The 15,596-nt window shown below is 42.6% G+C and overlaps 1 long non-coding RNA gene across 1 annotated transcript; it reads left to right on the top strand.

The window, feature by feature from the left end:
- The first annotated feature begins 3,684 nt into the window (after positions 1-3,684).
- LOC124068355 lies at positions 3,685-8,316 on the top strand. The gene is made up of 3 exons (XR_006844905.1): positions 3,685-3,843; positions 7,807-7,837; positions 8,214-8,316. It is a non-coding gene; the product is annotated as an uncharacterized LOC124068355 (long non-coding RNA).
- Positions 8,317-15,596: the final 7,280 nt, after the last annotated feature.

Consider the following 15,596-nt stretch of genomic DNA (forward strand, 5'->3'; position numbering starts at 1 on the left):
TTTACAAACATCTTTATTATTATTGTAATTCATGGCAAAAAATAACAAGACTTTTTTCAAAATAAGCTACCATGGGGGACACTGAAAGGGGAGGGGCTTCACCTCCCACATCTTAGAATAAATTAGACATTTAACCAGCTATGTAGCCTCTAACTTTATGTAATTATATTGTCGTGAACACAATGTTCAAAAGTCTCAGCTTCTTTTCTATTTTACTTTTTCAGCTTGCACGTTTGAGATCATTTCAAGCTGATTTGTTAACCAGCCTGATACATGTGTGTGAGTGTGTGTGAGTGCTTTCTGAAATCCCAGTTTTTCCACTTAAAATTTGTCTTTACTTTGGCTGCTAAACTACACTGTGAGATAACTGTGGTAACATTTTTTAGTTTTAGTCCTCTGTGCCAGTTTTACAAACAATTTCGTCTTGTCTTGTCCATAAAAATTATGAACAGAACTGGTGACAAAAGGCAGCCCTGGAGGAGTCCAACCCTAACTGGGAACGAGTTTGACTTATTGCTGGCAACGCGAACCAAGCTCTCAACAAGCCATCCACCCCATATTTCTGGAGAATTCCCCACAGGATGCCTCGAGGGCCCCCCCAGGGTGAAAACTGCATTGTTCCTCTTGTATCTGAGGTTCGATGGATGGCTGGACTCTCCTTACCCTGGTGTAGACTTTACCAGGGAGGCTGAGGAGTATTGGAACACATCCTCTGGAACACCACCACCCTGGTCTGCCACTCCAAAGGCACTGTCCCCAGTGACCATGCAATGTTGCAGAGGTGTATCAGCCATGATAGCCTTACAACATTCAGACCCTTGAGGAACTCAGGCTGGATCCGCTGATATGACTACAAAGTTGATCATAGACCTGCAACCTGTCCTGTCCTGGTGCCAAATGCACTTGTGGACATCCTTATGTTCGCACATGGTATTCGTTATGACAAACGACAAACAAATTGAATAACTGAACACCACACCACAGGTCATTCCCCCCAATCACACCCCTCCATGACACACTAACTTGTCCATGTGATCATTGAAGTCCCCCCAGCAGGACGATGGAGTTCCAAAGTAGGGGCATCTTCCAGCACCCATCCCAAAAAGGTTGGGTGCTCTGAACTGTTGTTCGGTACATGTGCACAAACAACAGTGGTGCAGGAAAGCAACCCTTTTGTTCACCGGGGTAAACTCCCCACACCTGTCCTCCGCCTCTCACCTGGAGCGACTCCAAAAAGAGTTGAGTCCAACCCCTCTTAAGGAGGTTGGTGCCAGGGCCCAAGCTGTGCGTAGATGGGAGCCCGACTATACCTAGCCCATTTCGCTCAACCTCACACACAAACTCAGGCTCCTTCCTCACCAGTGAGGTGAAGTAAGGTGAGGGGTGCTGACAATCTCGTTCAGGATTTTTTGTATCTGTTCCCCAACCGTAATTCGAACTTTCTTCTCACTAATGATATTCACAATGTTTCCTGAAGTAAACACAACAGCTTAGAGGAGCTTACTGTTCCTATGTTAACTTTTATATCCAATTTGTTTAATGATGAGAAAATTAAAGAGGAACAAAACTTCAACGTGCATAACAAAGAATAACAAAGAGATTTCATAATATTCCCACAGCTTTTATTGGAAAAACATCAACCTCTGTGAAGTCCAAGTTTCCTGTGAGATTTCCCTGAAACAAGAGATGATTTTTAAACTGAACTACAATAAAAAAAGCTTTGTTCTGAGTCTTTGTATCACTATTGCTCTCAGTCAGTGTGGGCGAGAGGGAGAAAAATACCCCCCCCCCCAAAAAAAAAGGAAATGGCAGATTGATGAAAAGCCAAACTATTCCCAGGATGACACATTGTTCTTCTCTCCACAATATTAAAAACTCCCACACGTTTCAGGAGGAGGTCAGAATTTGCCTTGCTGGGATGTACTGTAAGCTGCCATAATGACTCATTTGTTTCATCCTGATAGATGGCTCTCCGGATGGAAGAAGACCTTGTTTAAGAAGAGCTACAGACGGTGATGAAAGGCAGCGGGCGAAGGACAACTTGACGATCACCAACAAGCTCTTCAGCTTGTTGCTTCAAAGTGATTTGGGTTGCCGGGGTCGCTCCAAGAAGCAACAAGGAAAAAATAAAATCCTCTAAACAAGAAACCAACACACACATACACACACACACTTTGAAGCTGCTGCTGAACAGTATGCAGGAGGGCAGGTGGTGCTGATGAATATTCAGACAGAGAGTTGACGTTCTGCTGCCAAACAAACCGCCTGTTTGCTTCCTGTCACTTTCCAAGTTCTGATAGATTTATTTTTTTCTCCCATATGACTCCAATCAGATGTTTGTGATCTGTGTGAACAGCAGGGACCACACAGGCCCTCAGGTGACTTCCAGGTGGGCCACATGTCACATGGGTTTGAACCAGAGGGGCGCACAGGTGAAAGAAAAAGATCCAAAACAGATCTGTGGAAAATCTAAACAAGTGCACTACTGGAATGTAGTAATTCACTCAAATACAAATTCAGGGCCGTTACTTGAATATTTCCATTTTGTGTAACTTCCATATACTTCCACTCCATTTCATCTCAGAGGTGAATACTGTACTCTGTCATGCCTGGTGTTTTTGTTATGCTTTGTTTCTTGATTTTGGAGTCCATGTGCCATGTTTCATGTTTGTCTTATGTGTTTTCATGGTTTATGTTCAAGGTTTTTGTCATGTCCTGTTTTATTTGGAAAAGTGTCACTTCCCCTGTGTGTCCTGTTTTCATGTAGCTTTGCTTTTTGTTTTCTTGATTGCTTTCTCCCTCCTAATGTGTGTCACCTGTGTCTCGTTGTCTTGTCTATTTAGTCCTTGTCTTCCCAGTCACCTGTTGTCAGTGTGTTACACTGTCTTCAGTGTTCATGCCAGGATCGTTTTTTGAGTTTTGATTTTGTTAAATAAAGACTTTTGCTCCAACCTCAGCCTCGCATCCCTGCATTTGAATCTGCATCAGGGTTCAGCCTTTTTTCTGCGTCAGCCACGACGCCGTCTTTCTGACATACTCCACTACATCTGTCTGATTTTTTTCTTGAGCTCATGTAAAGTTGACCTTTTAGAAATACATCTCATGGACAGGGAACATTTTGCTGCATGATGCATCACTGCTCAACTACTCACGAGTAGTAGTTTATTTTCATACTTCAAATACATTATTCTGGTCATGTTTACATACCTTAATCTCAAGTAATGTTCTGTGCCATCTTATATATGAAACATTGAAATTTGTCCACCCTGCCCATCCATTTTTGAGACAACATCCGCTTCCCCCAAAAAGCTTGAAGAAAGCTGGTTTGTTCCCTTTGGTGTTGAGTTAAATCTACTCCAAAATGCACTGCATACACATGCAGTGTGTTTTCATTCACAGAAAATTCACTGAAATCACAGTCATCATTAGTTTACAGAGAGTTTGGTCTTTAATTTTACACTGTAACACTGTTTTAATATTGAGTGAGATCAAAATCCTGGTCAAACAGTTTTTTAGTACAAATTAAATATAATGAAACTGTGATTACCACGCCGTAAACAGTTCTGTAGCTTCTCACAGCTTCAAACAGCCTTCCATGAACAGATTAGTCAAAATGAATCTGGATGTTTTTCTCTCTCAGGTTCATATCTCCTCCATTAGAACGCTCGTGGGAGCTTCCTGATGGTCCACAGAGATCCTCTTTGCTTCCCACATTCCTCTCTGGGCTGTTAGAGCTCTGAAAGACCACCTTCTGCTGCTGCAGGATGACAGAACGACACCGAACACAACAGGCCACCGTGCTGACACCATCTGTGGTGTAGAAAACACTGCTGCTGGAGAGAGGTGAGCTGGTCTGAAGATCACTGCTGCTTTTAATCTGCAACTCAAATTAAATAGGATTTTTTTTGTCTGCTGCAGCAAACATTTCTGTTCAGTTCAAATAAAGTTATGTTTCATATTTTGCATTAATTCAACAGAATACAGTAAGGCATCCATCTACGTAGTTTCACACAGAATAATTTACAGGAAAACAGAAATAAACACACAGCTAAAAATGCAAAACTGAAAAAAGACAGTAAAAATAAGCACAGAAATATTGTGTACAAGCAAATAGGCAAATAAATCTGTATATATAAATAGATATATGAAAAGCAGAAATGACCAAAAACAAACATGATCTCTGTACATACAAGTTAATTGTTGCTGTAAATTGTAAACAAATAATCAGATGTCACCATTACATCAGTGCTGTAGTGCAGTGCAGATGGTCCCAGCAAGCCAAACAGCAGCTACACAAGAACCTTCAGACTCTCAAAAGCACATCAATGTCACACTAAAGTCTGTTTATCTCACTTACAAACCCGAATACACGTCTTGTCCTGCAGCTTAGCTGCCAAACAAACGTTGAGCAGGAAACTGCTGAGGCCAATAACAGTCGCAGATACAGTATGTCCACACACCTTTACAACATCTGGACAGAAGGAGTCCAGAGGTGGTATCAAACATCAGACTTCAATCTGTCTTGTATGTTTCTTGGAAGTTTTAACTTCTTAGAGATCAGTTATCTGATATACATGCACCGACTCAGTGTAAACAGGATCTTTCCGTCTGAGCGGCTGCTCTTCCGTTAAGTGTCTTTTCCCATCTGAAGAACAGCTTCTTCTCTGCTGTAAAATCAGGCTGAGCTGCCGGCCCGCAGAAACACACACAGCTGCTGAACATTGGCCTTGGTGGTTTATGATTGTACTGTTAACATGCTGCGTGTTGTGGGGTTACAGGATAATTCAGCCTGACTGGTTTACAGTGAAGGTGACAGAGTGTGGAGCATGTGGGCAGCAGATGATTCAGCTTCATTACAGCAGAAAAGCACAAGCAGCATCCAAATGCACATTTTAAACGCTGTTTTAACCCGAGTGTCTTTTTGAATCTTCGAAGACGAAAAACACTAAATCACATCACCCTCCACACACGTCTGCATTTGTTCTCTAAAACAAAGTGACATTTCTTGGTTTTTAAAAGCTTCTTGGGGACAATAAAATGCTGATGTCACTTCCTGCACCTGAATGGAAACAGATCTGGTTTTATTTAGCACAGAGCTGTCAAAGATCAAATGAAGACACTTTCCAGCCTCTCCCCTGATGCTTGTTTTTATAAAAGCTGCAGATGAAGATGTAACAGAAAAGTTACTGTTTTCACCTGTCAGACATCAGAAAACTAAACTGGTAGCAAACAGGCTTACATGCCTAACTCTATTAATGGCCTAACCAGACTGGAATTTACTGTATTTCTGCACTGGAAGACTGCATTTGACTTGAATATTTCCACTTTAGTTGGTTGAACAGATACAGATAATGGTGTTTACTTGCTCAACACTAATTATTAGTGCTTTGCATACAAAACACAGAAATGTAAAAATACAGCTAAAATGATTAGTCAATCAACTGATCAACAGAAAATAAACTGGCTATAACTATTCTGTTAACTGTTCAAGTTATTTTTCATTTAAAAATATTTCATGGCAACAGGCTCACAGATGTGAAAACTTGTTGCACTCACTTTTAATAAACTGAATTTTTAAAAACATAATTTTGATGTTTATTTTAAATAGAATCTCAATCAGAACCAGTTCAAATATAAAATAAAGATCACTGCCAGCAGAGAAGGATGATGGGAAATGTGATTCTTAGCCATAGAAACATGAAACTACAGATCAATTTCAAGTCCAGTTAGGAAACTGTGTGTGTGTGTGTGTAATGGAAACACGACTGTGTGTGTGTGTGTGTGTGTGTGAGACCCAGGATTAAATGATGACAAAATAATAAGTAATATTAAGCAGCAGCGGGGTGGTTTTTTTCATCCAGCCAACATGGACTTTGGTGATCTCTGATAAATGGATCCTCGACTGTCAGGACATGAAACTTCCTCCAGCTGGGACCACTTATGATGTCACGCAGGACACCGTTTATCTGCCTTGCCATCGCCTTTGCTTTGAGATGCAGGAACAGTCACATCTGCAGGAAAGTGACAGGATGATAATCTGTTGTTCCTGGCAGAACGTTTATTCGGTGCCCTCAGTGGAGCTACAAGACTGAATTGAGTCTGAATTACTCTCTTGTTCACTTCTTCACTCTCTTTAATAGGACACTCTTAACAATGTAGAAGAGTTTAAGCATAAAGCAGCATAAAATAGAAATACTCGAGTACAAGTACAATCATGTTCATGCCTGGGTTCACCTCAAGCTGTCAAATCACTGAATCATTTGCAGACAGTGAATGCAACACTCTAACAGAGATAAAATCTTGCAGGTGGATCCACCCGATCAGAACAAGATCTGAACAAGATCTCCATGACCATGACGTCCAAACTCTCTCTGGGTTTCAGACGCTTGTTAATTGTCTCTGCGCTAACATCTGTTGTCTCTGGAGTCGCGCTGCATGGTGCTGCGATTCAACATTTATACATGAATCCTTACACCATCCACGGTTTTAATGATGAAGCATATGGAATACAGCCGAGCAGAAGAAGAAGAAGAAGAAGGAGAAGTACATTCAGGCTGCAGCGGCTCTCAGCTGTGACAGAGCTGCACTCATCACAGAAACAGCAAAATGTGGTGAAACGAGCTCATATTTTAAAAACTGCAGTGAGAAACAACAGAAACAACTTGGCTCTCCACCTTGCAGGCCTTAAATTAAGTCCAACCTGCCGGGAGAAACGCCAGGGAAGATGGGAAAGTTTTTGGCGCTGAAAGCTGACTTCACGCTCTGGTTCTGTCAGTTTATTGCTCGTGGATGTTCAGAATCAAACTCGGTCTGTAGACAACACACTGCTTTGACCTGAGACATCAATACTATGCAGAAAGGCAAGTTAAAAATGAATCCATTACTAACAGTTTCTTTCTTTCCTACCATTTAGATCATATTTAGCTTTGAAAAAGTCCCTGCAAAAACTCTCAAACCACAAAGTCCATTTAGTGGCCGTTCTGAAGGTTCTGATCAAGCAGTCCATGATGTTCCTTAGCAGATCAGATGAACTGTAAGGTGGAGGCCATGAAGATGTTATTAATGTAAGCAGGAAGCACAAAGCACATCAAATAAAATATAGAAGCAATTTCTGTTCAGTGAAGTAGAAACTTGTGATGTTTCTTGATCAGGTACAGCCATCGTGCACAGTAGTGTAAACAGTAGCAGGGAAGTGTGTACCAACTGTAATCTTCTTCTTTCTGTCTGTAGTAGAACTGCACAAAACAACGCTGCCTTACTCGGTTTGTTGTTGGGGATGTGGCTTTCTTGTTTAAATAAACTTTACTGGAACTGTCATCAGATCAAACCAGCCAGCGTGGGTTGGTTATGCTCAGTTTGAGCTCCACATTGTAGTTGCTCAACAGTGTGGACATTAAAACTGCAGCTTCTGCTGGTGCAAAGAGGAAGATTAAAACAGATAGTGTGGGTTAACACAACATTCAGGATCAATAAAACCCAACTGAAACACATGGTACCGATGCATTTTCACGCTCCTTGAATCAAGATGCACAAGAGACTCTTTAGTGTCTGCATGCGACATGTAAAGTTCACGTTCACAAGAGCTCACCTCACAACCAGTTTGAGTGCTAGTCACTGTCCAGTATGTAGCTTAGCTTCCTGAGAATATATTTGTCAGTGTGTCCAACATTTCAACTTATGAAATAAAAAAATATTTGCATATCCATAGACACTTTTTTGTGGGAAAACAAATTTAGACAAGAATATTAGACTTCATATTCCAAGCAGAGTATTTATTTTCCCCTCCATTTTCTGGCTCTTATTCAGGGACAAGTTGCTGTGGCAGCAGAATAAACAGGTTAGTCTGGACTACGCTCTCCAACAACATTTTCCAGCTCCTACGAAATGTTCTCAGGCCAGATGAGACTCATAATCTTTCCAGAGTCTTCTATCTCGGAATTCTCCTACCTGCTTGCTGGAAAAACTCACAAGGCACCCATGACCATCCAGATCCCCAGATCAGGAAGCACATCATGTGATTGAGTTCATAAAAGTAAAAAGATCTGTGTTCATGCCACCTTACAGTCTGTCATGCTGCAGGAGGCAGGCAGAGAGAAACCAGTGTTGATGTGAAGTGGTTGTGATCGATAGCTCTGAATTCCTAAAAACATGTGAACTTGTGTCAGAATCCTTCAGTTCCTCCTGCTGCTCATCCAACATCTGTGTTCCTGCAGGAGACGCCTGCAGAGACTCAACCCGAGGAAGAGATCGTTCCACCCACCTTTGCTGGCAACGAGGCCTGGCTCACATCCCTCTGTGTGTGTGTGTGTGTGTGTGTGTGTGTGTGTGTGTGTGTGTGAGAGAGAGACTTCCTGTGGTCTCATTATGTTTGCCCTGTTTCCCTCCAGCGAACATCAGATGTAACAAAACCAGAGGACAAAATAAGAGCATTACTTTTTAAAGATGTGTCCTGAAGATGGGAGATGTTGATGCTCGCTGACAGCGGCTGCTAATTGGAGTAAATTAATTTACCTCGGGCGCCGATGTTCGCACAATGTGCAGCTCGCCGCGTGAATAAGTGATGATCAGCAGTGCCTGTATAAACCCTGACTTTTTGAATCATTTAATGCTGCAATCTGCTAATTAGCAGGGAGAAAAGCCAGCTTTCAGCCACAATTAAGATAGGCCTCTGTCAGTCAGGGCATTGGGGGGTGGGGGGTAGTGGTGGTGGTAGGGAGGGAGGACTTCATTTATTTATCCTCTGAGCAGATGCTGAGTGCAGTGGGGGTTTGGATGGATAGGTGCCACGATGGAGAGGGAGAGCGGAGGGATCTGAAGGGCTTGGAAAGTGAAGGGGGGTTGTGGTTGTGGTTGGCGTGTGGTTGTAGAAGAAGGTTTCCAACACCCCACCCCCTTCACCACCACCTCTCCCCTCTTTTTCTTCTTCTTCTTGTTCTGTGTGAGCCTCAGAGGAAGCAGCGTGGAGGGCCCGCCACCAACCAAAACAGAAGCAAAACAAAAGACCTGATATGTGTGAGGGAGGAGGATGGGGAGTGGGTGAAGTGTGTGTGTGTGTGTGTGTGTGTGGGGGGGGGGGGGGTTAGTGGAAGGTGGTGTTAATGCTTTAGCATCTAGAAGCAAACACAGACACTGAGGGGGGTTCCTGTTTCACACGCCGAGTGTTATCCAGTTGTACAGCCCAAGGTCATGGCTCATAAGGTTCCCCAGGTCATAACACCAACCAGCCCCCTCCTCTTGTCCACCCAGCAGCAGCTTGGCCTGGCACAGAATCAACCGAGTGTGCTCGTGGTAGATCTCACTTTTAAGTGTAAAATGCCAGCATTCCCCGGCTGAGTGACTATTGATGTTTGTGCTCAGGAAGTTGCTCAACTCTTTGTTTTAATCTGTGGAGGTTTCACTCAATGTTGAGCTGCAGGTTAAAAGGTGTGATGAAAGGTCCATGGTTATATTTCAACATTATATATTTCTGTATCTTTTTTTTACACTTGGAGAACTGAAGATATTTCTGGGTATACACATTTAACATCATGAGGGCAGTTCGTGCAGACCTCCTTGCGGCTTTACTGAGAGTCCCTATAGTCCTTATAAATGTGGCCATTTTAACGCTTCTAATGGTTTTACTTAAGTAAAGAATCTGTCTATTATATTTCTACTTTTTATTTTAGTAAGGATCTCTCACTATGGAAAATAAAACATTGAGTGTATAATTCATGAGGAAAACTCCAGGGCATCTGAGTCACATGCACTTGCATCACCTGCATTAAGTATTATTATTTTGGAGGCAATAAAGATAATTGTCAATAATAAAAACAGAGTTTCTTTCACTGTTGTTGAGGTCAGCTGCGTTGAAGCAGAGTGCATTCACATTTTTGTCAGGGCACATTTGGTGGCATTTGCTCGCTATTTCTGCAACATTCTGACCCAAAATAGAGCATTTAAAAAAGGAAGGGCCTCATACAGAAGAGAAAGAAGGCTGTAAAGTTGAGATTCGCGAGGTGACTCAAATGCTGCTGTAAATAAAACCTGTCTGTCTGAAACATAAATCTGCTGGGTGTGTACAGTGGATTGCAGCGAGGGTTCCCGACATCATCTCGCTCTCATTACGACACAGAGCGCTGTCTTTGCTGCGACCTGGTCAATTTATTCACACTCAGGCCCAGGGAGTCCTGCCCCGGACATCCAATGCCGAGTATCATCGCTGCTCAGCACCTCCAACTTGGAAATCAGCAGCAGGCCGAAGGTAATGAATATGTTAAAAGAGGAGGCCCTGAGGATTTATGTCTGACACAAAGCTGTGAATATATGCATGTGAGGCTGATGTTTATGTAAAGAAGATGAGACTCACAGGGTTGTTGACTGCTGATTATTTATTAGCAGTGTGGGGAGACCACGAGAGAGCACTGGGGGTCCGGAGTATCTACAGCATGTCTGAGTCACATGTGGCAAAACACCTGACATAATCAGAATGACCATAAACAAACCAACATGGTGAACAGAAATATATTAACCAATTTTCAAGCCCTTCAGCTCCCTCAGTTCTCACCATCATTGAAAAGTCACATCAGTTGACTCCAGTTTGACCTTTTGCTTAACCTCTTTTTGGTTGTAGCCTTATGTTGTTCTTTTCATGCTTTATTTAGTAGCTCAAGCACTTTCTTGGCCTAACCACATGTAAGACTAGGAACAAGTGGAGCAGATTGGCAGGGTTTTTCATTTTTGCATGAAAAATGCCAATTAATTTTCTGTCGAATCAGTTCAGTTGCACTTGTAGGCTCCTGTTGTTTATCTCATAAGCGAGGCCATACAGAAATCTTAAATTGTATCGCTTATAGATGTCAGACAAATACAGAGAAGTAAAGTCTCGTACTTTCCCCTAAGGTGTAGCATAAGTAGAAAGTGCGATGGGAAGTCAGCACTCAAGTAAAGAACAAGTACCTCAAATTAGTATTAAGTACAGCACTGGAGAAAATTACATTCCAGCATTGTTTATGAGGCTGTTCCTGATGTTCCTGGATGGTTCTCACACAGTTTGGCAGTGCTGCCAATGAATCCCCCTCCCTTCCTAAATTTAAAAAAATAAAAAACTCCTCATGCTTCCTTCAGAGGCTGAAGTCTTTCACTTTGATCTGAAAGTCTTTGCAGCCTCATTGACTGTAATGAGATCAGGAGAATGCATGAGGACGGCGGGGATTTGACGCAGAGCCGAAAAACTCCGGCCGGGGAATCGGCAGCGGGCACAAACAAAATCGAAAAAGGAGAAAGAGGAGGAGGAAGATCTCAGATGGCTTGGCAAGCGATTTGCCTTCGCCCATTCCCCCCTCCTCCATCCCCACATTAATTTCCCCAATGTCTGAGATTCCAGGGTAGGTGGGGTGGGGTGGGGGTGGGGGGGGGCTTCAGGATATATGGGGTGGTGTGTGTATGTGTGTGTGTGTGTGTGGGGGGGTTGCTGGCACAGAGGCTGCTGGATGTTTCTCTTTGCAGTGGCATCCCCAGACGAGGAGGCGGCGTTTCTGTAATCTCACCAGCTGACTGCCGTCCAGTCCATTAATCAGTCAGTCAAGGTCTGAGAGGCCCTGAAGACCCAAACACACCCTGAGGTGGGAGGTGGGTGAGGTGGGGGAGTGAGGCAGGGCGGAGATGTCCGCCGGCTCTGGGTCAAGGAGACAATGTTGGTGTCATCGCTACAGAAACTAACACTGTTTTTGTTGTTGTTTGTTCCCACAATACAACACAGTGTCTCTTCTGTCCACAGAGTCTGTTAATCAGCTCCTCCACCAATCACAAGTCTGAACCACACAGCCAATCACGAGTTAGTTTATCAGGAGTTAAGATGACGTTGTGCCAGTGAATTGAGTTGTGCTCCCAGTTGTGCTGAACAACCGTTTGAGTCTGGAAACACGATGAGCAGCGTTCAACATCACAACTAATGTCCCACAATGCAACACTCAGAAGCAGAGTCATACGGGACAAATCTGAGGGTTAGAAACATCTTTTCACTGATCACACTGAGTGCTTTGATGGCCTGAGCACCAAAGCGGTCTGGATTATAATTTGGTTAAATAAATCTCTGTCCAAACATTTGTAAAGGAGTAAAACAAACTTGGTACACTTTAACAGTTATATAACTGTATATTTTAACAAAAATTGCCCATAGCACCTGATTCAGTGGTGTATTTCTGTTTATTTACGCAATGAATTGCATGATAGGAAATCAATCTCTGCTCCGACAACTTACACACTTACACACGCTTAAGTATTGTTATGAATAGTTATCAAATTGACTGAAATTTCATTGGCAGCATTAGGAGCTGTAAATCTTATATTATCTGTGTTGGTCATGTGTACCTTGACATCCATCCATCCATTTTCTATACCGCTTATCCGTCAGGGTCGCGGGGGAGCTGGAGCCTATCCCAGCTGACTACGGGCGAGAGGCGGGGTACACCCTGGACTGGTCGCCAGTCAATCGCAGGGCCAACACACAAAGACAGACAACCACACACTCTCACACTCACACCTAGGGGCAATTTAGAGTAGCCAATTAACCTAATGTGCATGTTTTTGGTATTGTGGGAGGAAGCCGGAGTACCCGGAGAAAACCCATGCAGGCACAGGGAGAACATGCAAACTCCACATAGAAGGGCCCAGACCGGGATTCGAACCTGGAACCCTCTTGCTATGAGGCGACAGCGCTAACCACTGCACCACCGTGCCGCCCGTACCTTGACATATGATTCAGAATATTTGTTGAATATCCGTAATGTAATCTTAGTGAGCTGTTCACACTGTTATCATAAGTTATTAACCTGCAGGTTTGAGATATTAAAGAACTAATCTTTAAATAACCTGAATATCTTTTATCTTTTAATATCTTATCTGTTTTATGAGAATTATGAGAACACTGCATCAATACAAATGAATACATGTTTCTGGGTTATGCCACCCCCACTAATTTTTTTGTGCCAGTTGGTCAGTATCTGTGAAAGTATGGTTCCATTGTCTATTTTTTTTTTTTTAATTGGAGCTGGAGCTTGCACATGAAAACAATTAAGCCACTTACTGTGCCCCTCTCTACTGTGTGTGTCAACCAATAGTGCTGATGGGCAAGGTTAATCTACTGCAGCTCAGCTTTTGTTTGTAAAAGGTAGTTATCCTATGTAGATTTTACACATACAGTTTTCTTGACATTTTATAAGTAGCTAACACAAATCATGGTCGGGATCTGGTGTCTAGGTTGTGGGAAGGTGGTTGTGTTTGGGTAACGTATTGGCTCAGGACATAAGCTAGGTGTCTTTTTAAGGGTTTATGTTTATGTTTGTTGGTGTGTTTCCATACCGAATTGTCATATTTTTAGTGAGAGACAACCATAATTCCTTTTTCATGTTTGTTGGCGACCAAACTGCTGCCAACTGCGGGCAGGTCATTTGTTTTTCAGTGTAACTTAACATAACTGTTAGCATTACGAGGGAGAAACAGAGCTGGATTGAACTGGGGCCTGTTAGCATGTCTCCCCAACCTGTCTTTGTCAAATAGGTGTAGTGCCAAGGCTGAAAACAGGACAAGTAAGCATATGGGCAGGGGTTTGCTATTGCAAAGCAAAATGTGTCTTTCCGGTTTAGCGCTGCAACCTTTGAAGTAATGAAGTAATCTGGTGTATGTTGGTATTAGTAAATGACCAATTCCCATGCTTTTATTTTGAAGAGCAGATATCTTGATTTGAGGCAATGTGATTGGGTATGTTTAGGAAGAAGAGATTTACTTCTTTAGAGTAACCTAAAAAATATTTCCGATATATTTTGTTGACAGTATGGGCTACATGCTTGTGTGGACAATTTAGTATTTGCTGTCTTGATGAGTTATTTCTTGCGGAGTGAGTGCTGTACCATTTTGCGCAACGTTGCAGGAGATACCATCTTGCACATATGAGGTGTGTGTATATTATGCTTTGTTTTTTTTCCCCGTTTTTTTTCGTATTTATTACATCACAGCCTACTCTGTGTATGTGTGAATATCTTACTTTACCTTATCCTATCTTATTCTCATCCCCAGGATACCTTGTATGAATTATGGGTGCGACTTCCAGTGCTTCTTGTCACTAAGCTGGAAGCTAGCCATTAAAGCTTACATTACAGTGTTCTGCAGGGAAGCCTTATGTTCTTGGACACGGACAACCCACATAAACACTTCAGACCCCCCCCATGGCAATGGCTCTTCCTGTCAGTCTCCTCCCCCAGGTGGACAATGTACACCATCACATTTTGAAAAACAGCTCAGGAATGTTTCAAGGACCACAGCAACAGCTTGCAGACTCTCCAGATCCCAACCTGATCGAGAATCTGTGGAATGCACCAGAATTGGCCCAGTCCACCCTCCCACCAGGTGAGGCCTACCACCTGGCTTCTTCACTTTCAATGCACGGGTCCCAAAGGATCCAACATCCCGATGCCAGTGATCACAAAATACCCCCAGAAGTCCTGTGTCCCTTCCCCTGATTTGGTCAGAGCTGTTTTTGCAGCAAAAAAAGGGAGCCATAAAATATTGAGCAAGTATTTCCCCTCCTCTGAGTGTCTCCTTTTACTGCTGTCTATACTTTCCTTTCCTCTGTCTCTCATTTTCTTTTTATTTTCTTTCTTACCTATTCTGACAGTATCTTTTTTCCTTACTTCTTTACTATCTGTTTTTAATTCTCTTCTAATTCTAATATTTTGTTAGCAGCCAATGAAAACTGGCTGAAGACATGTTCTCAGAGGAACTTGTGGACATTTCTTTCACAGGTGGTAACATGTTTTTTACTGGGAATTTTTCTTTGTTTATTGACCTAATTTGATTTTCTCTTGTAATTGTATGTCAGTGATAATCGCTAATACATTTCTCTACTGAACCCACTTAGAAAACAAAATGAAAAAAATGAGACTCCACTATACTTGTTCCTTGTTGAAGTATTTGAACACAACACAGTGCTCATGTCACAGTGATTATGGAGACAGAGTTCACTCCCTCCTGTCTTCACGCCACCGTCACTAAATAAACTCGTCAGCTGTCTTCCTGTGTGTTGGATTGTTTTAATTTCATGCCACAGTTTTTCATTTCTTAATAACGAACATGTGAATAATCAGGGGGGTTAAATCCAACCCTGGGGTCTCTGGCTGAACTGATTGCTGTGATTGTGTTTTTGGGTATTTGGGGGTGTGAAGCTGCTCAGGACTGAATCCCATCAGAGTTCAGAGGTTTATACTCACAGGCCTCCGACCTCACAAAGTCCTCCTGACCTTCATCCTCTCTCTCTCTCTCTCTCTCTCTCTGTCCTCTAACTGTGAAGCTCGATCTACCCTGGCATGTTTTCAATTCTCATGTACAGAGGTACACAACTCACCTGAAGCTCACCTGGTCACATTTGCTGATTTTTTTTTTTGGTTGGTGGATCTGGTGGCAGAACTGAAACCATTTGATTAAGTAAAAGTATCACCAACACATCTTCTATCCTCTAACAAAAGATTTTTACAACATGATAAGTTGATAATGATAAGATCCTGTCGCTGAGCTGACAGTGTGGCCGAGAGTGAGGCTAACATCTTGCAGAAGCTTGTGACAAA

Source organism: Scatophagus argus, chromosome 12 (assembly GCF_020382885.2).
Source record: "Scatophagus argus isolate fScaArg1 chromosome 12, fScaArg1.pri, whole genome shotgun sequence".
In the NCBI taxonomy this organism is placed as follows: domain Eukaryota; kingdom Metazoa; phylum Chordata; class Actinopteri; family Scatophagidae; genus Scatophagus; species Scatophagus argus.